We start from the raw sequence: 26,926 nt of genomic DNA, 5'->3' as shown, positions 1-26,926 counted from the left end.
AGAATGTTATTATCCAATTTTAGTACAATAAAAAATAAAAACTTAAAAAAAGGAATTGTGGGATAAGTAAGATGGAGTATTATTCAGTCTTTAAAAAGAAGGAGAGCCTGCCATTTGCAACAATATGAATGAACCTGGAAGATGTCATGCTAAATGAAATAAGCCAGACACAGAAAAATAACTTGAATGACCTCACTTATATATGGAATCTAAAATAGTCAAATATACAGAAGCAGGGTAGCACATGGTTAGCAGGGGTAGGGAGGTGGAAGAAATGGGGAGATGTTGGTCAAAGCCTACAAAGTTACAGTTACATAGGATTAGTAAGTCTAAAGATCTAATGTACAGCATGATGACTATAGTTAATAATACTGGAAATTTGCTAAGAAAGTAGATTTCAGGTGTTGCCAGCATACACACAAAACAAATGGTAGATATGTGAGGAGATAATGCATTAAGAAGTTAGACTGTAGCAATCATTTCACTATGTATAGGTATATCAAATCATCATATTGTATTCCTTAAACATACATAACTTTTATTAAAAGAAATAAAATAAATAAAAATTGAAATACATTTACATTTGACTCAACTCATTGTGTGTATAGAGCAGTAATATATATTTTCAGCAGATAGTTTGGTTATGTTACAATTTAACCACTTAGTTATTATCTTTCCTGAGCCCTTATACTTTCTGGAATTACTATTTAAGGGTAAGAATCATTCAATCTATATTCTATCTAAACCAGAGGCAATTGGAGATTTACATTTTAATCACTAATTACTTTAACAAGTTTCCTAGCAAGCACTTTCCAATTGCCCCATTATTTTCAAAGCCACTTTAATCTTCTCACATTTCTGATTCAATTATTCTTCTGAAGTACTTGCCATTATCCTGTTATCTGAAAATTTCTTCTATTTGATTTTGTATTTAAAGAGATATATATTTACATTTCTATGCATATCTCTAGCATACATACGTGCCAATACCATGTAAAATTAATACCTGTATCCCATCTCTCAACTAGAAACTTATCTGCTTATTCATTCCTCCTTTATCATCAACTCTGTTATCATTATCTTCAGTCTCAACCCTTTCTGCTACTTTCCTGTCTCAGGAAATGTGTACAGTCAAAACATATGAACAATACACAAAATGAACAAATGGACAGTAAACACCCTTCGCAAAGTCCCCATATTGTTTTTAATTAGTCTTCTTTTTGGAAGCTAACATCTACAGCAAATCCTCTTTTTTTTACTGAGGAAGACTGGCCCTGAGCTCACATCCGTGCCCATCTTCCTCTACTTTATATGTGGGATGCCTGCCACAGCATGGTTTGACAAGCAGTGCAAAGGTCTGCACCTGGGATTTGAACCAGTGCATCCCTGGACACTGTAACGAATGTGCGAACCTAACCAAGGTGCCACAGGGCTGTCCCTCCCCATATTTTTTACCAGTTGACTTCTATCTCATTTCCTTCATAGTCAAGATGATTAAAAGGTCAGTCTGTCCATTCTCTGTCTGCTGCATCATCAGCCATTCACCCCATAATGCCACTAATTCACTGAAAAGTTTCTTCCCACATGCATCTAACAAACTAAAATGACATGCCTAGTCATTGTCTTAGTTGACTCATCTGCAGCATTTGAGACTCCTGATCTTCCTTCCTTCTTAAAATTTTCTCCTCCTTGGGTTCCAGGATGCTGATCTCTCCCAGCTTTCATCCCATTGTGATTGCTACCATGAATGACCTACTTACAATGTTCCAGGCAGTGTGCTCAGTGCTTTATTTGCGTGATCTTGTTTAATCCTCAGAGTAAATCCTTGAGGCAGTTGCATTCTGATTATCCCTAAGGCTGGATAACAGCAAAGGTAGTTAAGTAAGGTAACTAGCATCCAAGGTGACAGCACTTGGTGGTGGAGGTAGGATTCTAACATGAGCACCTCCTTCTCCATCATGTACATACTCTCCTTTTGGCTGCCACTTCTCAAGGTGGTTCTTAATCCAAGTTCCCACATGGCTCCTTTCAATGCTCTGCATTCTCTCTCACCCATAGGCATGACTGCAGTGACCAGTTGTGCACAATTGCTTCCCAATCCTAGAGGACTAGCGCAGACCATGCACCTCAGACCCATGAGTAAGCAATTATTGGACCAATTCCTGAGATGTTTGACTGGCATCTCAAACCCAATAAGTGTCAAACCAAAACTCTCTTTGTTTCATAAACCTGCCATTTTTACTGTGTTTCCCATCCAGTTTCCCATGCTTAACCAAGCCCCAAACCTAGAAACTGTCTATGTGTGTGTCTCTCTCTCCCTCATACATTTTTCAAGTCTATGGTTCAAGATTATTTTCTCAGTACCTCAAGATTCCTTCTAATTCTCTCTTATTTAGTTTTGGAGATTCCTTGTTTCTCACTTTCTCTGCTGCAAGTAGAATGAAGTTCCAGTTCCTAAATTAACTTACTGAGTAATTACAAGCGAGTTCCTTCCCGTTAGGGAAGCTGCATTATCTCATCTGTAAAGACAGAAAAAAACATAATAATTGTGGTCAATATTCATAGATCATTTTCTCTGTGCCTAAGGCCTTACATATTTCAACTCATTTAACTCTAAAGTGAAGTGGAACTTTCAGCAGTCCCATTTTGTGAGTGAGAAGACTGAGGCCTACAAGGATAAGGAACTTTCTCGTGGTCACACAGCTTTTAAAAGTGGCTTGAGGGCCAGCCCCATGGCATAGTGGTTAAGCTCCCAGGCTCCTCTTTGGTGGCCTGGTTTCACAGCTTCAGATCCTGAGTGCCGATCTATACCACTCATCAGCCATGCTGTGGCAATAACTCACATAAAGTGGGGGAAGATTGACACAGATGTTAGCTCAGAGCTAATCTTCCTCAGCAAAAAAAAAAAAGAAGAAGAAGAAGAAAAGAAAAAGAAAAGTGGCTTGGGATTCCATCCAGATAATCTGACTCTAGCCCCTACTCTCAACAGGGGGCTAGATGATTCAGAAAGGCAGAATTCTATGATATTTTGTAGCTTCTTGGAAAGAGCATAAACAGTTTAGTAAGACATATAAGCTGTGTGACCATGGGAAATAACTTTTCTTCCTGAATTTCCATTCCATTTTCCCATAAAATAAAGCTAATAATCCCATTTCATAGGATTTGTGGCAGAAATTATCAGTTATCCTTTAATGTTAGTTTCTCCTTTCTTCCTTGATAATGGAAGCTCTGATTTTTAATAATCACAAGGCCACCAGAATATATTTCCCTCAAAACTAGATGTGACCATGGGATTAAGTCTGTCCAAGGAAATTAAGAAGAAATCATGTGTATTAGTTTCTAGATCTGTGCTTTAAAAGATTTCTGACAAATATCTCTTCTGTTTCTTTTTCCTTCCAAATAGCCGAATGCAATGGCTGAAGCTAACGCATTTATTTTGGATGAAGCATGATTTGACCCTGTGAATGGAGGCCATGCATGGCAGAGCAACAAGATACAAGGAGTCTGGGATGTTAGACATTTACATTGGAGTCACTCTACCAGGCTACTTATCTTTGCTGTTATATAGGAGAAAAATACGCTTACTCGTTTAAGCCACTATCAGCTGGTTTCTATCATTCTCAATCAAACCTAACAGACTATGGTGTCCTAGGTGGGACTCAATTCATTCCAGGCTAGCCTGTGACTACTTAGCACAGCTTTCTTCTGTTGGCTAACAAATATACCTATTTATTTTTGGGGTTTTGTTGGTGGCTTCCCAAGACTCAATATTTAGGTTTATTTATTCTTATTTATTTCTTAAACTCAATACTGTCCAAATCTTCCCCTAGCATCACAAATATATCAGCCGGCCCTCATGTCTCCAATCTGCCATCTTCCCCAACCCAGAATCATAATGACATGAGAAAACAGGTTGTTTCTGGGTATTTATGGATCCAATTTCTGGTTATATTCTCTTTTTTTCTCTTGTTAGAGTTTAATATCTTTTATACATCCATAAATTTTATGAAGTTGGATTATTCATCCTTGGGCATCTTCTGGGATTGTTTTTCCTTTTAATTGAAGAAGAATATCTGTATTGTGTCATCATGTTTGACAGGTATATTTTTCCAAATATAAAATTATTGCCTCATCTTTTCTTTCCTTCAATTTTTTAAAAATATGACTGCATTGTCTTTTCCCGTCTGGTGCTGCTGTTTAGAAGTTTTTCATCAGTATCATTCCTATTAAATTTTGTGATGTCCCCTTTCTGGTAAGCTTTTGGAATTTTCATTTGTTTTTTGTTGTCTTAAATTTCACAAGAATTCCACAGGAATGGGTTTTTAGCATTTCTCTTTATAGATCTTAAGTGACCAATATAGCATTCTCATTTTCCTCAGAGTGAAGGTGATCAAGCGGTTTAGAGCATAGGTTCTGGTTCCCAGATCTGCCGTTTGTTAGTAGACCATTGACACATGACCTAAACTTTTAGTGATTCAATTTTTTATTCTGTGAAAGGAGGATAATAAATAAATGAAATAATATTGCTAGATCCTGACATATTTCCCAATACTTAGTGCTTCCTTCCTTCTACTCCCAAATTCCTTTCATTGTGTTTGTGATTTTTGTCCTGGCATCTGATCTGTTAAGAAGGGGAAGAGGATAAGAAAATTAGAAACAAAGCCAGGGAAGGGGACAATCGGTTTGAATTGTAGAATAAAAGGGAGGGATTTTGGTGAGTCTGGCTCCTTATAATAAAATGATTTATTTACACAAAGGATTTATAACCTTTAAATGAAAATGTAAAATATGAAAACATTACTTTAAAACAACAAATTAAATATTATTTCTTTCTCATTTTACTGCCTTGTGCCTCTACAGTTGAAGTTGTAGCTGGGTTGAGAACAGCTCTTATGGGAGCAAATGTAATAGACCCTTTAGTCTTTCCAATAAAGCAAATATTCAGTCTTCTTGTGAACATGGCATCAGGAAGATGTTGGCAGGCACAATGTGTTCTCAGAGCAATAATCTGTTAAATTTCCTGTACCCATTTTCCAAAGGGCCTTTCTAAGCTAGCATTTTTCATCAATGCTGAGCCCATCACACTTATGTCAATGATGAAGCACTATTAATAGGGGCAAGAGCTGCTCTAAAGTTTCACAGCATTCAAAATGCACATAATTCAAAGGAGAGGAATAATAGCGTCTTGGTTGAAATTTTCACCATAAATAACATCATTTCATTATCATACAATTTAGTGAAAGACAGAAAACAAATACAGTTGCATCCAAAGTAAAAGCTAATGCAAACAAAATTATTCAGTTCAATGGATTCATGAGCATAGTTTCACATTTTGTGGGAGCAAAGGAATTCTATAATGTTTATATTATTTTTCTAGTAATAATTTAGTTATTGAACATTTTCAAGTTGTCATGTCCATATTTCATTACGTCAGTCAATCTTAATCAATCTCCTTTAGCTGCAAAAGTTTAACATCCCTCTATCACACCATTTAATTCATAGTCACTGCTACAATTTAGCTTCTCATTACCCAGGCCAATAGTTGTAAACTGTAACGTGTATCACAATCACCTTGACCTCTTGTGAAAAAACACATTGTTGGGTCTCATTCTGAGTTCCTGTTCAGTAGTTCTGAATTTGACTCTTAAAAAGCTTCTAGTTGGTGCTGATGCTGCTGGTCCAGGGACCATGAGTTTTAAATCACTGGTCCAGATTCCAAGATATTGATGAGTCCTTAGTAATTATTGGTGTTTTTATTTATTAATTTTACATGTGAAAAATCTACAGATACAATAACATGAGGCCAAACACATTGCCCATGTCAGAGTCAAAAGTCTAGGGTCAGTGATCTTGCTCTGAGATCATACTTCCTCGGGTAAATTGATTATATATCTCTCCTTACAGCCCAGCCACACTCGAACATTTCACTGATTTCCATCTGATCATCACTTGACTCTTGACAAATAAATTTTTCTCAAGCTCAGAGAGCCTTGTATGGCTTCTCCTTTTGTACCAAATTAAACAAACATCTTATATTATGTAGTAGGAGGAATTTATGTCCAGAAACTCAGTTAGAAATGTTTAATTTTCTCTGTTAGTCTAGAGATGAATTTAATTTCCATTTCAAACTCTCATGCAGCTGGGTCATAAAAACTTAATGTCCTGCCACCAAATGGCCATCTGAGTTACATCTGAGTTCAAGGTGACCAGCATGGTGCCAACACACTGGGGGAGAGATTCTTCTGGATCATTTATCTGTGCTGATGCCACCGAGATTTATAAAACTCCACTTATTCCTTAGCTGTCAGTTCACACAAGCCATTGCACTGAATGGAGTATTCCTAACCTAACGACCTCATGAGGTCCAATGTTTCTGATCATTTACTGGATTTTCATATTGCAATAGAGAACTTTATTCCACTGCTTTTGGGCCATGGAAAATTGAGAGGCTCTGTCAAGACCATCTGCCTAAATATGCCCCCATGACAATCATCTCTATTCTGGAGTCTTTTCAACTCCTTGGGTTCTTATGGGACAGGAAGATTCAGTTTTCCTCTGATGGTTGGGTCATTGTCCCCTCTGGGACAGGACTAGTGGGGCAAGGCAGAGGTCTTCTTTATTAGAGATCAAAAGTCCTGGGGATTCACATCCAATTCAGGGTGTGGGAAGTGTTGGTCTTACTCACCATGCACTTTTATTAATTTTGCGTGTGTGTTTCAAGTTCATCAGTATCTAGAAAAGTCTTTCCTGTTTTACTGCTGTAACATATTTTCGTTAAGGAAAGTAATGCCACAGAATCTACTTAACTGAACTGGAGTAAAGGGAAAGAGGTTCAAAAAACTAGGGATAAAAGCAATGCTAATATCTGAATACCTTATCTGTCACAGTAGCAATCAAGGCTTGGCAAATGCTGCTGACACTTGTGCTCCATTCAAAATGGCGTGTTAGCTCCTTTTTCAATGGACTCTGTTTTTCAGTCCCCTCACCAAGTGAGATCATTTACTACATTGTATTACAAGAGCTGAATAAAATCAGAGGGAGTAAGGGCATTTTGTGTTAGGGTAATTTAAGAAGCTCTTTCCAAGGGAGAAACATGCATTGATCCTTATGGGAACATATGGTTTCAACTTGGGGAGGAGAGACAGGGATAGTTGTAGTAGTGGAATGACAGCACAGGTAGAACAGACAGAGTTTATGTGAAAGGGATTTGGGAAGTGACCTATGCCCTTCCCTTCCAGGATGAAACAGAGGCCCAGGGAAGTGAAGTAACTTCCCAATGGCCATGCTCTACCAGTGGCAAAAAGGTGTAGCATATTTGATCTTAATCTCACTCTCCCGTACTGTGTTTCACTAATTGTCACTGAATATGTAGATGAAAGTCTGGTTTGGGGTAAAGGCACTTAAAATGGGGTGAAGTAAGTGAACTCTGGAAATGCCTATTCAAAAAGAGAAATGAAGAAGAATGAGAATAAAAAGACATGGAGATCAATTTGCATTGAAGGTGGAAAGAATGGGAGTAACCAAATCCTGGAACTCAAATTCTAGTTCAACTGGCAATTCTTGAGACCCTAATAAATTCCAGGCACTCAAGATGGGTCTGCACTCCCATCATTCCATCCATCTTCTGCACCTACCCACTAAAGGGTGCACTTCGACACCCCCTTCACAGACTTAAAACCTTCTAAAGATCAGTGTGGAGGGAAATGACAGGGGAGGGCTTTATGATGGTCATCCTCATCTTCTATTAGCTGTCTAGCTATTTAAAATAAAGTATTTATCTTTATCCTCCAAGGAATTTTCACTTCACAAATCATGCATGGACATTTTAGAAAGGAAAAAAATAAACAGATTTTAAAAAGAAACAACAATCACCTGTTATTTTTCAGTTTCACTAACTAGAGATGGTCATTGCTAACATATTGACATGCATTTTTGCAAACTTTTTCCGTGATAATCTATATTTAGGTGAGGAATATATATATATGCATGTATATTATAAATGTAATATACAATATATGGAGAGAGAGAAAGAGATTATATATGTATATATTTTTTTTAGTCCTCAACAATTCACACTGTACTTTTTCTTATTAACATCAATGTATCTCAACCTCATTTTTATATTTTTATGTATTTTCTTCCCTCTAATGAATTCTTAATAATTTCATTGATACATCTTACAGTTATTATTTTTCACCTTTTACTTTTATATCATTTTATCAAAGGCATTTGTTGCATTCTTGTAACAATGCCTATCCACAAATATTTTGTAACCAGGAGACCGGTGCTTCATGCTAATTTAAAGATTGACCAAATAATTGAATGTTTTATGTTTAAAACAGTAAAGCAATATATCAAATAGAAAATGACAAGGTTGACAGGTAGAATAAATGAAAAAAAGACATTTATTATATGGCATAAAAGCCAGAATCTATAAGAAAAATAACCATCTTGACTCCAGAAAAAGAATAATAAGTTTTATGTAGCAAAGCATACAGATAAACAAGGTTGAATAACAAACTTTAAAAATAATTTTCCATTAACATGTGTAGAGGTTTAAAAAATATGTCAACAAATTATCTGACGCTTCTTACCTCATAAAGTAGGGCTTAGTTCCTTTTCCTTAGAGTATGGTTTGGACTTACTGATTCATTTGTAATGAACAGTGTTCAGCAGATGGCATGGGGTGTGGTTTCAAATATTTGGCTATAAAGAGACTGTGATATCCATCTAAGGTGAGTTATTTTTCTCTCTCTTGAATCATTCATTCCAGGGGAAGCCAGCTGTCATGTCATGAGGACATTCATGCAACTTATGAAAAGGGTCACTTGACAGGTAAATAAAGTGTCCTGTCAACAGCCATCCAGGAACTCAGACAGCCAAAAACCATGAGAATAACCTTGAAAGTGGATCAGCCACCAGGTGAGGCTTCAGAAGGGACGGCATCCCTGAGTGACCATTAGGCTCCATTTTACGAGAGATCTTTAGGCAGAAGAACCCAGCTTGTGGATTTCTGACCCACAGAAATTGTGAGATAATAAGTGTTCATTGTTTTAATCCACTGAGCACGAGGATAATTAGTTACATAGCAACTGATATTTAATATAATACCTTCAATTAAACATTATTACCAGGAATATCTATTTATCATAAAAATGTAACAAACAACTAAAAAATAAGATAATCTCACTAGACTTTTCTTTAAGAATAAAGATAATTAGATGTTATGCCTACAAAAGTTGTTCAAAGTCATTATTAGCCTAAAATATGCAGATTTAAAAATATAATAAGATCTTGAAAGACCCGAACTATCAAAGCTCATCTAGGAAGAAACAGATAACTTGAATAGCTCTATATCTATTAGAGAAATTTGACTTATAATGAAAAACGTTCCACAAAAGAAAACTTTCTAAGCCCAAAAGCCTTCGTTGGTATTTTTTTTTACCATGGTAAAACATGTACAACATAAATTTTACCATTTTGACATATTTAAGTGTACAGTTAAGTACCTTCACATCATCGTGCAACCACACCACTACCAACCTCCAGAACTCTTTTTATCTTCCCAAACTGAAACTCCATATCCATTAAACACTAACTTCCCATTCCCTCCCCCTCAGCCCCTGGCATCCACCTTTCTACTTTCTGTCTCTATGAATTTGACTATTACAGGTACATTGTATAAGTGGAATCATATATTATTTGTCCCATAGTGAATGATTTATTTCACTTACTATAACATCTTCAAAGTTCATCCATATTGTAGAAAGTGTCAGAATTTCCTTTCTTTTTTATGCTGAATGATACTCCTTTGTATGTATAGACCATATTATTTTGTCCGTTCCTCAGTTGATAAGCACATGGGGGATTTCTACTTTTAGGCTATTGTGAATAATGCTGCTATGAACATGGGAGTACAAATATCTCTTTGAGACCTAGCTTTCAGTTCTTTTGAGTATATTCCCAGAAGTGAAATTTCTAGATCATATGGTAATTCTATGTTTAATTTTTTGAGGAATTACCACACTGTCTTCCATAGTGGCTGCACCATTTTAATTCTTGCCAGCAATGCACAGAAGTTCCAACTCTTCCGCACCCTCACTAACATTTGCTGTTGTTCGTTTTTTCTTATAATAGACATCCTAATAGATGTGAAGCAATATATAGTGTGGTTTCGATTTGCATTTCCCTAATGATTAGTGATGATGAGCATCTTTTTAGAGCTTATTTTCATTTGCATATCTTGCTTGGAGAAATGTATATTCAAGTTCTTTGTTCTTTTTCATTTTTTTTTTTGTTTTTGCTTAAACAACAAACTTATTTTTTCAAAGTTCTGGAGGCTAGAAGTCTGAGATCAAGGAGTCAGCAGGGTGCGTTTCTTCTGAGCCCTCTCTCCTTGGATGTGGATGGTCATCTTCTCCCTGTGTCTTCACATGGTTGTCTCTGTGTGTGTGCATGTGATTATCTGTATCTCTCTTTGTGCCCTAATCAAATTTTTTTATTGTGGTGACATTGGTTTAAGACACTATGTAAGTATCAGGTATATATATAATCATATTTTGACTTCTATATGGAATACATTATGTTCCCTACCAAAAATTGAGTTCTTTGTTTTTTTGTTGCCTAGTTGTAGGAGTTCTTTATATATTATAGATACTAACTTCTTATCAGATATGTGATTTGCAAATATTTTTTCCATTCTATGGCTGCCTTTTCACTCTGTTGATAGTGTCCTTTGATGCACAAAAGTTTTAAACTTTGATGTAGTCCAATTTATCTATTTTTCTTTTTGTTGTTTGTGACTTTGGGGTAACATCCAAGAAATCATTGCCAAATGTAATGCTGTGAGGCTGTCCCTATGTTTTCTTCTAACGTTTTTACAGTTTCAGTCCTTATGTTCAGATTTCATTCATTAAGAGTTAATTTTTGAATGTGGTGTAAGATAAAGTCCAAATGCATTTTGCCATATTTCAGTATGTTGTGTTTTCATTTTCATTTGTGTTGAGATATTTTCTAATTTTTATTGTTATTTCTTCTTTACCCATCAGTTTTTTTTAAGAGTGTGTTGTTTAATTTACACATATTTGTGGATTTAGGTTTTTCAAATTTTCCTTTTGCTATTGATTTCTAGTTTTAGTCCATCATGTTGGAAAAGATATTTGTATAATTCAATGTTTGTAAGCTTTTTATGACTTGCTTTGTGCCATAATATATGATCTATCCTGTACAATGTGTCATGTGCACTTGAAAAAAAATATGTATTTTGCTCTTGTTGGATAGAGCATTCTGTGCTTCTGTTAGGTCCAATTGTTCTATACTGTTGTTCAAGTTTTCTTTTTCTTTATTGATCTTCTGAAAACTTGTTTTCATAGGTAAATTTTTAAGAAACAGTTAAGGAACAAATAATACTAGTAAGAATACTATCTCTTAAAGAAAAATTTGACAAGGATGGGATACTTTGGAGTACTTCTTAATTTATTTTATGAGGCCAGATTACTGTGATACTGAAACTAGACAAAGATTTAAGAAAACAAAAACTCAGTGTAGTTCATTGTATTAACAAACTGTAGAGTAAAACAAATATGATTGTCTCTCTCAATAAACACAAAGCGTTTAATGAAATTTCTTAACCTGGTAAATAGCACCAACAAAAAACCTACAGTTAACATCACTCTTAATAGTGAATGACTAAATGTTCTTACCCTAAGATCAGAGATAATACCAAGTTGTCCATTCTCACCTGAATTCACCACTGTACTGGAGGTTTTAGCCAGTAAAATAAGTCAAGTAAAAGATTGAATAAGGGCATTGAGAATGAAAAGTAAGAGGTAAAACTATCTTTATTCTCAGATTCCATTCTGTATATGTACAGCACTCAATTTAATCTTTTGAAAAGGTATTAGAACTAATAAGAGACTTTGGGTAGTTTTAGGAGAAAAGATTACTATACAAAAACAAATTGCATTTCATTACACAAGCAGCAAAAAATCAAGATAGGAACTAAAATAATATCCTTTATATTAACATTTAAACTATAAATACTTCATGATACATCTGACACAGAATGTGAGAGATGAGTGTAGCTAGAAATACAAAGTATTTCTGAGAGATATTAGTAAGGTAAGTACAAGGAGACATATATCATGCTCATGGATCAGAGACTCAATACTGCTAAGATGTTTTTCCCAAATTGAGCTATAAACTCATGAAAATCTCAGCAAATCAAGTAATTCTACTTGATTTGAGACTTATTATAAAGCTACAGTTATCATAAGAGTGTGACATTAATATAAAGACAGATAACCAAGTGAATGGAAGAGAACAGTCAACAAAGAGACACACATATATACAGAGAACTGATTCTTGACTCATGTGGAAAGGAAATTGAAGAAAGGATAATCTTGTCCACAAATGGAGAAAATGGATATCCATATGTCAAAAAACCCAACTTCAATCCGTGCCTCAAATTATATACAAAAGTTAAAATAAAATTTCATAGATCAAGGTGTAAAATATAAAACTATAAAATTTCTAGAAGAAAACATACAATAAAACTTTTATAACTTCAGATTAGGAGACAATTATTAGATATAACCTTAAAGCATAATCCATTGAAAAATTGATAAATTGGACTTCATCAAAATTTTGTTTTGTGAAAAACACTGTCAAGAGAATTGAAAGACCAGCCATGAACTGGGAGAAAATATTTACAAATCATTTATGACAAATGACTTCTATCCTAGGTAAATAAAACTCTCAAAACTTGGTAAGAAGAAAACAAACAACCCAATAAAAACTGGCAAAAAATCCTAAAGGCCTGGGCTGTGATTCATATACGGGCACCTGCCAAAGGCTCCAAACAGTGTCGCTATCTGCCACTGACATTCCAACGGCCATTGGATCTGCTGGATCATATAGCCCAAGTGGCAGAGCAGCTTCCACAGCAGCCTGGATCTTCTCCTGTTCTGGGCTCCATACAAAACTAGCAGCTTTTTGGATCGCTTGGTAAATGGGCCAGAGTAACACATCCAAATGAGGAATATGTTGCCTCTGAAGTTCATAGAAGCTTAATTTTTAGTAATCAAAAACTGAAACAAATCAAATATCTATAAACAAAAGGACTTTTTCGAAAACTGTAGTAGATTCATTCTATGAAATGCTCAGCAACAAAAGGGAAAAAAAACAATATTGAGAGTGATGGCTGATCTGATTACTATAATAGGCAGCATCCATGGTGCTTGATATGCAAAGTACATAGAAATGGCTAATGAATCATGGGACGTGAAAGGGCGTCATAGACCAAAAATGACTTGAGTCTTGCTAAAGGTACATTGAAAAGTCAAAATATTGTGATCAGAAAGCTTTGCAATAGAAAATCATGAACTCTCCATCAGTTTTCAGATCTAAGTCAGAGCCCCAGATCATCAAATAAAAGGATGACCATGTTTCTTTGACAAAAGATTCTACAGAGTTATTGTAAGTATTTGAAGTAAGTATTCTCCCAGTCCTACAAAGGGGACTGGCTCTGTTCCAGGCTAGTAATGCCTAGACAAAGCAGACAATTGATCAGGCTTTTTAAGGACTGATGAGTATGTGGTCTGAGCTCACATTAACGCTAGGGAACCATCCTCTGGCTAGGGCAGGATACCATAGAGGCCAGGTGTAAATAAGGCTCTACATCAATTTATAACAACTGTGTACTCACCAATAACTTGTTCCTGAGTGTGCATCTCTGTCTGCCTCTATGTTCTCTTCTTATAAGGAGGAAAACAGTCATGGATTATCACCCACCCTATTCCATATGACCTCATCTTAACTTTACTAATTATCCTCACAAAGACCCTATTTCCAAATAAAGTCATATTCTGAGTTTCCTGGTGGACATGAATTTGGGGAGGACACTATTTAACCCACTACAGGGGCCAAAGTGGAAGCACCTGAAACTACTCACCTTCATCCAGCAAAAAGAATAAATCTGTAGTAATAACATATCCTAGGACTGATCACAGGATTCGGCAAACTATGTCCCTTTGGCCAAATTTGGTCCACTGACTCTTTCTGAAAATAAAGTTTTATTGGAATATAGCTACCCTTATTAGTTTATAGATTGTTTATGACTGCAGAGTTCAGTAGTTGTGGCAGAAACTTTTGGCCTACAAAGCCTAAAATAATTATTATCTGGTCCTCTACAGAAAAAGTTTGCCAACTCCTGATGCAGAGAACACAATATTGGTGATTGGTATGATATTCCATGCAATTCACCCCTCTGCCTCCTGCTAAAACCAGAGGAATTGTGACAGATGTAGGTGGATTATTGTAAATGCAACCAGGTAGTATTGGTATTTCTGTTCACAGTTGCTGTGCTGATATGGTACTTACTGAAACAGATCAATGCAGCTTCTGGCACTCAGTGTACAACCATTGATCTGTGAATGTGAAGTTCTTGATCCACATCAGTAGGGTGGATCAAAAGCGGTTTGACTTTATATGGAAACTCAGTAGTATTCATTCACTATCTACCTCAGGGCAGTATTAACTGTCCAATACTCTGTCACAATACAGTCTTTAAGAACGTCGTTTTCTTGATGTTCTGTAAAGCTTCATGGTAGTGCGTTACACTAATGATATCATACTAACTGGACATGGTGAGGAAGAAGTGGTAAGAAATATCAATAACCTAGTATGTGACATGCAACCCACAGAGTGGGAAAAAACATCAAAAGGATCCACTGACCTGCCATACTAGTGAAGTTTTAGGGGCTGCAATGGTCTGTGATATGCCAGGATATCCCTCTATGTAAGAAATAAACCACCTCACGCAAGAGAGAGAGCATCAATGCAGCTCCCTAGATTTTGGGGAAATATCGTACTTTCAGCAGCAATGACAAACAATTTTCTGCATTATCAAACAATTCCTGCTCTCCTGCTGGGTCCTAGTAGAGACTGAGCACTTGACCATGAAACATCGAGCATTTATGTTGCTAGAACTGCCCAAAATGAGCTGAACATTATCTGATTCACCCAATCATATATTTAAATATGCTCAACATAAGCAATCCAAGTTATCTATGTTCACATTGAAGCATCAACAATCCAAACTACATGATAGAATGGTATGTTTGAAACTCGGCGCTCAGGTCCACAGAAAACATAAGAACAGGGTGCCCAGATTCCTGTATCCCTCTATTTATATTTAACCAACAACTCTTTCAGAAGGAGGGTCCCTAGCACCAACTGGTGAAGGAGGAAAGAACCAGGAAAGGTACACAGATGAGTTGGCATGATATTTTGGAGTTAGCACACAAAGGGATTATTGCCACATATAGCCACATTTAGCGTGTGGAATGCCCTAAGGTGCAGAGGTGAAGAACAATAGCTGGAACAACAGCTGACGTATATGCCCCTAGCAGCCAAGGGATGGAAGTAAGATTGCCCCCTTTACCATCACTCCCAGTGCTTTGCTTTAAGGATTTGCGTTTCACGTTCTCTAAACCTTAGGATCACATAGATTAGGGGTTCTGATTCTTAGGAAGCTTCTTCACACCAGGGGAATAATGAAGGTAAGCTATCCTGATCACCATGAGGACTTCAGATTACTATTATACAATAATGTCCAGAAGTATGTCCAGAAGCTGCAGTGTCCTTTGGGGTGTCTCTCAGTATTTCCTTTTGAGTGATAGCAGTGAATGATGTATTAGAGAAGGAAGTCCTGACGAAGGGAAGGTGACTGTGGGTCCAGTTCTCTCTAGGATAAAGTTAAGGCTATCTCTTAAGACAAGCAATCCAGAGCAACCAAATTACATGGAGGCCCAATACATTAGTACAGGAGCAGGATACAGAGCATGGCTCACGCAGATCTGAACGATACGAGGGGTGGACTGTATCAGGACCTTCTTCTGCACCACTCCACATTCTCTCAGTCTTGTATGTCTCTTATTCATACCACAATTGTTCTGTTTGTACTTCAGTCAGCTTCATGCAGGCCTTGGCCCATGCCATGTGTGTCCTGTCACACGTTCTAGGTTTCTCTATTGACACCACGGTGTGTAAAGCTATAGAAATTCTCCCTGAATCTATGCACTCACAACCCTGAAATGTGAGTAGCTTAACATAATTGGGGTGAAATGGAGATGGGAGACAGTACATAAATCATTTCTCCTCTGCCTAAGACGAATAGTCCTGAGATGCATTTCATACCATTCTCAGATAGTTCAAAGGGATTGAACATCAGTCACCCATATGGCAGTCAATTTGATACCTCTTACTTCCATGGAGCCTTTCTCATAGCCTGTTCTTTTTCCCCATCCCTCACTCTTACTCCCTGGGATCACATTTCCAAATTAATTACCACAGATAAGTCCTCGACCAAGATTCTACTTTTCATGGAACACAACCTGATAAATTGTTAGTATTTTATTGTTAAATGAAATAAGCCAAGCTTCATAATATTACACCATAGATTTCCACTATTGAAAAACATAGATATAGAAAAATATAAATATGTAAAATATAAATACAGATATAGACACACAGAAACATACCCTCCCCACACACAGAGAGAAACAGAGATAAAGATAGCAGTATACAAATATGTGTTCCAAGATTTTATATTAAACTATATTTTTTCCCCAAGAAGGATAGGCTGGGTTTATAGGTGAATTTAAAAATATTCTAAACATTTCTGTGTAGTTAGAATACTTTGGTAAAATGAATACATTTCTTGTTAAACTGGAATAAGGGGGAAAAACTTATAGCTTAGTTTTCTAGGACACAAGTGAATGACGTAAGTGAGTGGTTATCGTATAAACTCATAGTAATATATATTTAAATGTATGAATTGAAATATCCTTAACTCAAAGAAGAAGTGATGAGACAAAGGCTATTTCTTTTCCTTGATAACTAAGATAAATAATTTATATTTATTCTTTCATTTTTGCCGCATGGTAACCCTGTGGCATAAGTATCACAAATCCATTTTACAGATTGCATATGAGAAAGGTGAATTAACTTGGCCAGTCATATCCCCAAATGGCAGAGTCGAGCTTTAAATCCAACTGTTTCTGGTGCTAAATCCATGTCCTTAGACCCCAAAGTCCCACTGGGCCTAGCCCAAGAATGAAACTTCTAGACCTTGGGATATGAGAATGGTTCAATCAAATGACTGTGTGAACCAGCATGAAAAGCCCACATAGTCTGAGAGCAACTTTGGGAATTAAGAGATTCATGGTTTAGTCCTCAGGGTTTTCTTAATAAGTTTTGTAACCTTGAGCAGTACATGCACCGACTGGGCTTTTAGCTTCCTCACCTATGAAATTAGGTTTTTGACCTAGATTGTCTCTGAGATGAATACCTTCTGGCTCTAAAATTACATGATTCTGTGCATAAAAGGAACTTCATCACAAAGCTGCTGGATGATACAGGTGCAGGAGTTGCAAGAAAAAACATACTTGTCAGAATTCATCAGAGGTGTTTCAAATGTATTATTTTCTATATTGATAAGAAATAAAGTTGGGTCATGAATGGTGAACCTATATAAAGAAATCTGAAGAAACTGAAAATCAGATCAAATTAAATTGAAGTGGTAAAATAAGGAGAAAAGTTCCCCTGAGCTTTAGCCAAAATTAAGGGAAATGTTGAAAGAAGAGAGACCCTAAGACAAGATAAAATGTTCTGGACATTTTTTACCAACAGATTTTGTTGTTTCTCTTCCCTGACAACCTTGAACTATTTTCTGCTCTTACATACACCTAAAATAGCAACTGGAATAAAATGTTTCTTCAAAATCCCAAGGGAGCAAATGAATTATGAATTATATTTTTCCTTCTGCCTTTGTGTGTATGTGTGTGTGTGTGTGTGTGTGTGTTTGAGGAAGATTAGCCCTGAGCAAACACCTGCTGCCAATCCTCCTCTTTTTGCTGAGGAAGACTGGCCCTGAGCTCACATCCGTGCCCATCTTCCTCTACCTTATATGTGGGACACTTGCCACAGCATGGCTCGACAAGTGGCGCATAGGTCCACACCCGGGATCTCAACTGGTGAACTCCAGGCCACTGAAGAGGACCGTGGGAACTTAACTGCTGCCTGACCAGGCCGGCCCCTGCTTTTGCGTTTTTATATGACAAGAGCCATTCTTTGATTCTTCCTCAAGCAGCAATCCTCGATGGGAGTGTGTGTGAATCAGCTAGAGGATAGAACAGGTAAGCATACTTTCAAATGAATTCCCAAGGCCAGATTGTGAGGCCAGCTTGTTTCCCACGTGGCTGTCTTTGTCTTGTTTGGTTTGTGTAATTTGCAAGACTTTCACTCCTCAGCATCTACGACCCTATGGCACTTGCTCTAGAGAGTCTGAACTTCAGTATAACTTCATGCGTCTCCTTCTAACAATTATTCTGCACATAGTTTAAAAGGAAAGTAAACTTTTGTATAATCATCTTTTAAAGATGAATTAAGATAGTACATTTAATTAATAATAATTTATATTGCACTAGAATAATGAAAAAATAAAAACTTATGAATTAATCCAGCACACATATTGAAATCTACTATGTGTCAGGGACCATAAAATTTAACACAGAGAAGAAAAGTAACTCTCCTGGTCATCAGGTTCTCTTTACTCTAGCCAGAACACAAACACAACAGGTAACCACCACAAAATACAGTGACAGAAGTGCCCAAAGGGAGGTGGTTAATGAGGAGGTAAAGCTATATATATCCTTTCCCTGGCTATGATAGGAGATGAACTCTTGTATGTTCCAGAGTGGAAGAGCATTCCAAGCCACTGTGAGGCCACTGATATGGAAACATTGTGTACAGAACACAGGAAACTGTAGAAGGGGTGGTTTTGGTGTCAAGAGGTCAGAGCTTTCTGGTAAACCAAGCCCTGTTTGTGGAGTCTTGTTTGCTAAATCAACTAGTTTGATCTTTTCTTGAAAACTTAGGGAGCCATTTGAGTTTTCAAGTTGGTGAGTAGTTGTAATTTAATTTGTCCTTTAATATAACATCACAGGCAATGTCAAAGGAGCCTATTGAAAAGAATAGTGGCTTTGGAAATTAGAAAAAAGGAACTAAATATATGTTGAAATTTTCATTCCTCTAATTTTCTCTGGGACCCTAAGCACATGACTTAACCTCTCTGCAAACTGGCTTAATAAATCAGTGTCTTAATTTCCCATCTCTGAACTGTGGAAACACACACATGCATAAACACATAAAATCATTGTATTTTTTTTTGTCTGTTGCAATGTGTAGATGCTTTTTAGAGTCAGAAAAAGCATAGTAATGTAGTATGCCTTTCTATGGCATATATTATATGCTCAGTAAATGTGTGTGTGTTTTTCCTTTGAAGAAACTGGAGATAGTTCAATTAGTAGAAAACAGGAAATCAGTTCAGCAGAGTTGCTTTAGGAACAGAGATCCATCAGTAGCCACTGGCCAGGTCAGAGTGGCTGTGTTCAATCCTTACCCAAAGAGCTCCCTCTCGCTCAGCTGGGATCCCCAGTACTGGGCCTGCCTTTGTCCCTGCAGCTGGGATTCCCGCCAGGCATGCTAGGACAGGAAGTGTGCTCCTCTCCTCCCCAGGAGGCTGAAAATTCACTGGGGAGAGGGGGACTGCCCCCGTGGCTCTGCCTGTTCACATTTCATCACATTATACAACCCTCCACATCCATAAACACTGTCAGGCTCTGACGTGTGCATTCCTCTTCCCCAGCCTCCTCGACTATCCACCAGATGCCCAGAGCCATTTTTAAAACCTGTCACTTTCTTTCTGATACAGGAACATATGCGCTCTGACTTTTAGTTTGCCTGCATGTGGTCAGGAAGTGGTAAAAAGTCCAGCATTTGATGAGTGTCCATTGCTTATCAAACTGAGACAAACTAAGCAATCCTCACCCTTAAGGTAATTACAGACTAACAGATGAGAAAGAAAGGTGTAGCTATAAGTACAAGAAGCAGCATATAAGTGCCAAATGTTGAAAATCTTGAGGAGACATATATTAATTCTAAGAGAATCAGGGAAGGCTTTACGAAGCAGCCGTCCACGCGCTGGGCTATACCCGAGTTACGGCAATAATCCTCAAGTGTATATGTCGCTGAGGGTGGGGTGGGAGCAGGGCAGAGTAAATACAAAGGTCTAAACTGCAAAACAAGAGAAAAGAGAAGAGAAAGGAGAGCCACACTGAAATGGGTGCTGAAAATGGCAGGTGGAGGATACCTGGCAGACAGGTGGTTTAGGACCTGATGCCCACTTGCAGACTATCTCACAGCTAAAAAGTGCCAGACCAAGTTTTGACCCTCAAGTGTTATTTCCAATACTATTATTAAAGCTACTTTACGTTGAGCCCCTATTATGTTTTATTGTTTTGCATATAAACTTCATGAAATCTTTTTGAAGACATTATCGGGTTTTACTATTAAGTGATTTGCCAAAGATCAGCCAGACACAGCAAAGTAAGCTCTGTTTCTCTGACAAGCTGTGAGCTCTGCTTACAGGAACAAGTCTGGGCTCTCTTCGTCCCTCTGGCCCAGTGCCCTTTCCATCCCAGCCAGCTCCCACCTTCCTCACAGGAAGTCCCCCAAGGAGCTCACGTGTTGGTAGCTGGGCAGTCTGAATCCCAGCAGCGAAAAGGATAATCTCGGTGCACTCAGGTGTATAACAAGACAAACAAACAATAGAAGGAAAATTACCACTCAGATTTATCTTCACAAGTATATATTGCTTGGTCCACATGGCTGGAGAAGAGCCCTAGATTAACCATAATGAACACATCAAGGAAGTTAAAGAAAAAAAAAAGTCCTGAAGTGTTTTAGGAATAGAGCTCTAAACAAGTCAATAAAAGTGATTTATAAACCAATAAAAATGCTTAATGATTAGGCCTACCTATCTAGTTAACTACAAAGTATTTGCCAGTGATTTACTGCTTGAAAGAGTCACATTTCTAGTAGCACAAATACAAGTCTAATTATAAATAATATTGGCATGTCATGCCCTACATATGAAACCTAAGCCACTACTTCACTTTCCATGGATGGAGCTTTCTCTCTCTTTTTTTTTTTTTTTTTTTTTTGAGGAAGATTAGCCCTGAGCAAACACCTGCTGCCAATCCTCCTCTTTTTGCTGAGGAAGACTGGCCCTGAGCTAACATCCATGTCCATCTTCCTCTGCTTTATATGTGGGACACCTACCACAGCATGAGTTTTGCCAAATAGTGCCATGTCCTCACCCGGGATCGAACCGGCACACCCTGGGCCACCAAGAAGTGGAACGTGTAAACTTAACCACTGCACCACCGGGCTGGCCCCCATGGATGGAGCTTTGACATTCACTCAGAGGGTAGAAATGGTGGCCAGCTTTAAATTCAATAACTACTCATTGGCTAGATATTTATTTCAAAAATCTTTCACATCTCACAAAAGAAAGTATTATCTTAAATGCTTTCATATTTACTGAGCAGGAGTGGTATTGCTTGATGGATAATAAAAATAATAGAACAATGAGTAACACAACTTCTTTTCATCAGTAAAGCACTCTCACGTCTCATTGCTCTGGATGAGATGGAAGCCTTAGATACTAGTGCCAGATTTGTCTCCTGGAGAAATGAGCGAATTGCACTTTGTTTCGGACTTGAAGTCATGACTTGGAGTTTGAAACTTAATTGTACCACCACTTGGTACACCAATTGGCAAGTTAATCTAATCTTAGCTTTCTCACAGAGAAAATGGAGATCATAACCCTGACCTATTGTGAGAAGTAAATGAACTAGTGGAGAGCAAAGTACTTTGCATATAACTTTATATACAACATATAAAGAAAAAAATGCTAACAATCTTTTTCTTATTTGATATCCAGTATCATTTCCAACCATTTCAGCTTTGACATTTAAGCATCAGAACTTCTCAAAGATGCTGGTGGCTCGTCCAAGAAGAGGGTAGAGCATATTTATTGAGTAGCTACTGTGGCTGAGCCACACACATATCACCCTTTATCTTATATGTACATCATATCAATCCCATAAACTATCCTCTTCTTTAAAAATGAAGAAACTAACGCTCAAAGACATCAGGTAACTCAACCAAGGTTACACAGGAAAAGTCAGAGATCAGATATGCATCCTGGTGTGTCTGACTGCAAAGGTGGTCCCCATGCTGAGACTCCACATTCCTTCCACCTGCCGTTTCCTCTCGTTCCACATTCAAGATATTACTTCACTTTCCAAATTTAAGTGGTACATGTTCTTCTTTTATTATTTTGTTAGATATACATATATATCTACACACACACACGTATATGTGTATGTGTGTAGCTTATTACAATATTGTAAAATGCATATAGGCCTCATGGAAAAATAAAGTCAATGGATGTCTAACCACCTACAATATTTTGTTTCAAGCTTTCTATATTCTTCTATAGAAATACATGACAAAATACATATGTATATATTTAAATCCTTAGGAATAAAACTTAGTAATAAAACTCACCAGAATGAACTTAGACTTCATCACAATTTTAATTCCACTGGAAGAGTCCATTTATATAAAACCATAAGGAATAATGACGATCTCTTCCAATCTTTTCAAGAGTCAGACAGGGATTTATATCACCCACAGCGCCACGTTAAAATCCATATTAGACTATTTCCTTTCCTTTTATAAAAAATTTTTCCCTGAACAGCTCCCCCTCTCGTCTCTCCTTCTAAGATTGCGCTCTGGATTTTCAAAAGCCTCTATTTTGCGGAGCAATTAACAGCTCACCTAATTCTGCCCCTAAATTATAACTGTGGCCACCCAATTAAGGAGATCCACTTCCTCAGATCTTATCTTTTCCAAAGACACTTCAATGACCATTTTTTCTTATTTGACATGCATTTAAAGAGCCGCACTCATCATCATAAACAGCTTATCAGATTATTTCTTCTCTTACTTTGCTTTCCCCATGAGATGTTCTGTCAATAAAAATTTCCCCATTTACTTATATATTTATACTTTAAAAGGAGTCTTTAAGTTCGCGTTTCTCCAACCCACAATGACAGGTTAATTTCCTAAACTTAGGACGTAGCCCATCACATTCTCTATCATCACAAACAAGTCAGATTGCAATAATAAATACTAAGAAGAGAGATAAATGCTCATAATTCGGAAGACAATACACAGTAATAGATTTTTTTAAAAGAACCAATGAGAGTTATATAGAATTTCTAAAAGTCAATGTAATCATATGGCTTCCATCACAAAGAAAATTCATGAATTCAGTATTACATCTAGAAATCATTTTTAAAAGATTTTCACTCAGGTTTGTTTCCATTCTGTAAGTTCCATGGGAAGCTCTTCCTGGTGGCAGTTGTCACTTAGGCCACTTCTACTGCTTTCTAACTTGTCATTCAGTCAAATCCACTGCTTCTTGGAGATCCTTGCAAAATACAGAGACTTGATCATGTCGCTTATTTTTGCTTCTGGATCTTCAATGACTTCCTATCCTTGATATTAAAATTTAAGGGTTTCTCAAAGTCTGGTCTAAACTTTCTTTCCAATTCTGTCTCCCACCATATTCCTTCCATGCCCTTTAATTGGCAAAATAGTACACTTTTTCCTATCTTTTGTAATATTTTTGCATCTTGGTCTTTGTAAAAATTCATTAGTTTTCCTAGAATGTCCTTTCTGTCCTTCTCTTTCTATGGAGCCTTCTTTTGATCTAAAGACAAAAAACTATCAACAATATTTTGTTCTATTAAAGTTTGTTTAGTCCCATGCCTGCCTATCCCATAGACTGTGATTTTCCTGAGGGCCAGAAATTTCATATTGTGTTTCTCCTGTGAATCTATTTGTCATATTTACATCGAACCTGTAAAAAATGTTTTGGGTACTTATTTATCTATTAATTTGGCTAGACAATATATTAAAGCAATCTTTGAGATGTCATATATGAGACAGTTGCTTATCAGTTAGTAAAACTGAGTAGCATTTAAATGATTATCAAGGTATTAGTCTACATGAGGTGGAATTAAAGTGCTGAAATTATTAAATACCGAGAAAGAGCATATCCATTGAGCATCAGCAGAAAACATTTCTGAAAGAGATATCATTAGAAATGAACCTTAAAAGGCAGGATTTGAAGGTCAGAATATATGCTGAGACCATTCTGGTCACTGAAAGGGCTATGAACAAACAGGAACTGGAAATACAAAGTGAGGCATGTGGAGAGTACCAGGTAGTTCATAGGAGAGGAAAGTAACCTTAATAGAAAGATATTAGGACCCAGTCCCAGTCATGTTCCTTCAATTACAATGTCCACACACACTTTTCACTTTTCCTCCTGACCTCAGCCCGCTCTGCTCCTCCTATGCTCTCTGCACCTCCATATCCCCTTACAAGAGTGCACACAAGCTCCTGGCTCAGAAGCCAAGGGTGCTGACTCCTGAGTCATCCACTTGGTTCAACCAGTGCTGGCCTGTTTCTTGGTTGACATAGTGAATATGGTGCTGAATCAAATTTGGGGCTTCTTTCAGTACAGAGTCTTAACTCTATCAGGCCCATGAGACCTTTTGATTAAAATATAGTATATATATCCCCTTACCAATCCTGAACTACAACATAACTACATGCATATTTTTAAAAATCAATAAAATACATAATGCATCAAATGAAGAATACAAAAAGAATTTAAAATGAATAGATATACGCACAAACAAACACATAAATGAACCTTGGGCACAACTCACTAAAACGAAGGACGAAGCAGTCAAAGGCTTGCACCTTTGTAGAATGACTATAGAAAGAAATCACTTTAAATACGGACTGTGAGAGCTGTGTTGTATCAGCAACTGAAGTTCAAGGAGTGTCATGACCATTGGTGAGGTGATTTTCCCAAATGATGAATAACATTTGAGGAGGCTCTGTGTATCCAGTAAAATCTCCCCTCAATTTACTGTAATCGCATTCATGAACAATTCAGTGTATAATAAATTATGTAAAACATACTTTGTCTCTCTATATAAGGAGAATTAGGTTCCAGACATAATGAAGTTTTCAGCTATATCAAAGTCCAATGGGACATTCTAAAGCTGTGAAGGATATGAGATACCTTCTCCTGTCCTATGCATTGCAAGATATTCTACTGAATCTGCCTCCTGCCAACTCTTTCCCAGCCAATGAAGTTTAAAACAAACAAATAAATAAATAAATAAATAAATAAAGGCCTCAGTGGTTGGCAAAACAGGATGACCTTCGTGGAAAATGATTTTCCTAGTGACCTGCACTAGCCCTTATGTTTTGACCTGGAAAACACAAGACTGACCTCAGTGCTCTCCGTTTCCTCATATCTATATAGATATTTCTATTACTACCCTCATGAAGAATGATATCTTTTAGAAAGATGCTCGTAATTTGGAATTACATAGTATTTTCTTACAACATTATTTTACTTAACATTCAGTTTCTAAGATTCATTGATGCTGTTATGTGTATTAATTGTTTGTGAATAGTATTTTGCTGAATGAGTATAACATTAATTTTTATTGTCTTCTGGTATGCATTTATTTGGGTTGTTTCCAGTCTTTGCCTATTATAAAATAAGCTGCTGTGAATATTCATGCACAAGTCTTTCTGTGGAGAGTTGAGATGCTGGGTCATATAAGAGTTTAACTTTGTGAGAAACTACCAGACTAATTTCCAAAGTGATTGTCCCATTTTGCGGTCTTGAAAGTCCACTTGTTGTACATCCTTCCAAATATTTGGTGTTGTCAATCTTGTTAATAAGTCTTATTAATTTTAGCACTTCTGAGGTTGGGTCATGGCATCCCATTGTGGTTTTAATTTACATTGCCTTCATGGCTAATGACCAACACTTTTTCATGTGATTATTGATCATTTATAAATCTTCCTCTATGAAGTAACTATTGAAGTACTTATGGAAGTACTTTGTCATTTTTTAGCTGATTGTTTTCTTACTAATGAGTTATATGAGTTTTTGACGTATTCTGGATACAAATATTTTGTCAGATATATACATATTGGGAATATTTTCTCCCAGTCTATGTTTATTATTTATTCTACTTTTTTTTTGATGAGAAAATAGTTTTCATATGTTGATATTTTTCCTCTCTTATGGTAAATGTCTAGTGAATCCTAAGAAACCTTTGTCTGCCCCAAAGTTGAGAAGAGATTTTTCTATATTTACTTCTAGAAGCTTTACATATTTATCCTGTACATTTATACATTGCAAAGTAATTTTTTAATGATGTGAGTTGTGTTGTCAATATTCACTTTTTTTCCACATAGATGGCCTTTTTTTACAGCACTATTTGTTTAATAGACTTCATTAATGATTCAATTGCTTTGGTACTATATTTTAAAAACAATTTGCTACGTGACTCTATTTCTGGACTCTACTCTGTTTCATTGATCTCTTTGGCTAGCTTGAATACTGTTTCTTTGTAATAATTCTTGAAATCATGCATTGTAAGTTCTCTAAATGTGTTCTTTCTTTGAAAGATCATTTGAGTTCTTCTAGGTAATGTACATTTCCATATACATGGTGAAATCAGAATGTCGCTTTCTAAGAATAACAGCGATTTCAATGGTACTGCATTGAATGTATATGACAGTTTGTGGATTCTGTCATCTTAACATTGGGTCAGCCAATCCGTGAGCATGAGTTTTTATTTCAATTTTTTTAGGTTTTCTTCAATTTATTCTAGCAATATTTTGGACTTTTTATGGCACAAGTGTTGAATATATTTTATTCAATTTATTCCTAGATCTTTTACATTTTTAATGCTGTTACAAGTGACAATGTTTTTCATTTCATTTCCAGGTGCTCATTGCTAGCTTTGATATATTGACCTATATCTTGCTATTTCCCAAAAAACTTTGTTTAAAATTAATATTAATTCATTTTTAACTACATGGTAGAATTTGTAATTGGGCCTGTCTG

The sequence above is a fragment of the Equus caballus genome, chromosome 4, assembly GCF_041296265.1.
Source record: "Equus caballus isolate H_3958 breed thoroughbred chromosome 4, TB-T2T, whole genome shotgun sequence".
Lineage (NCBI taxonomy): Eukaryota > Metazoa > Chordata > Mammalia > Perissodactyla > Equidae > Equus > Equus caballus.
Note: the sequence above shows the minus strand (reverse complement) of the source record.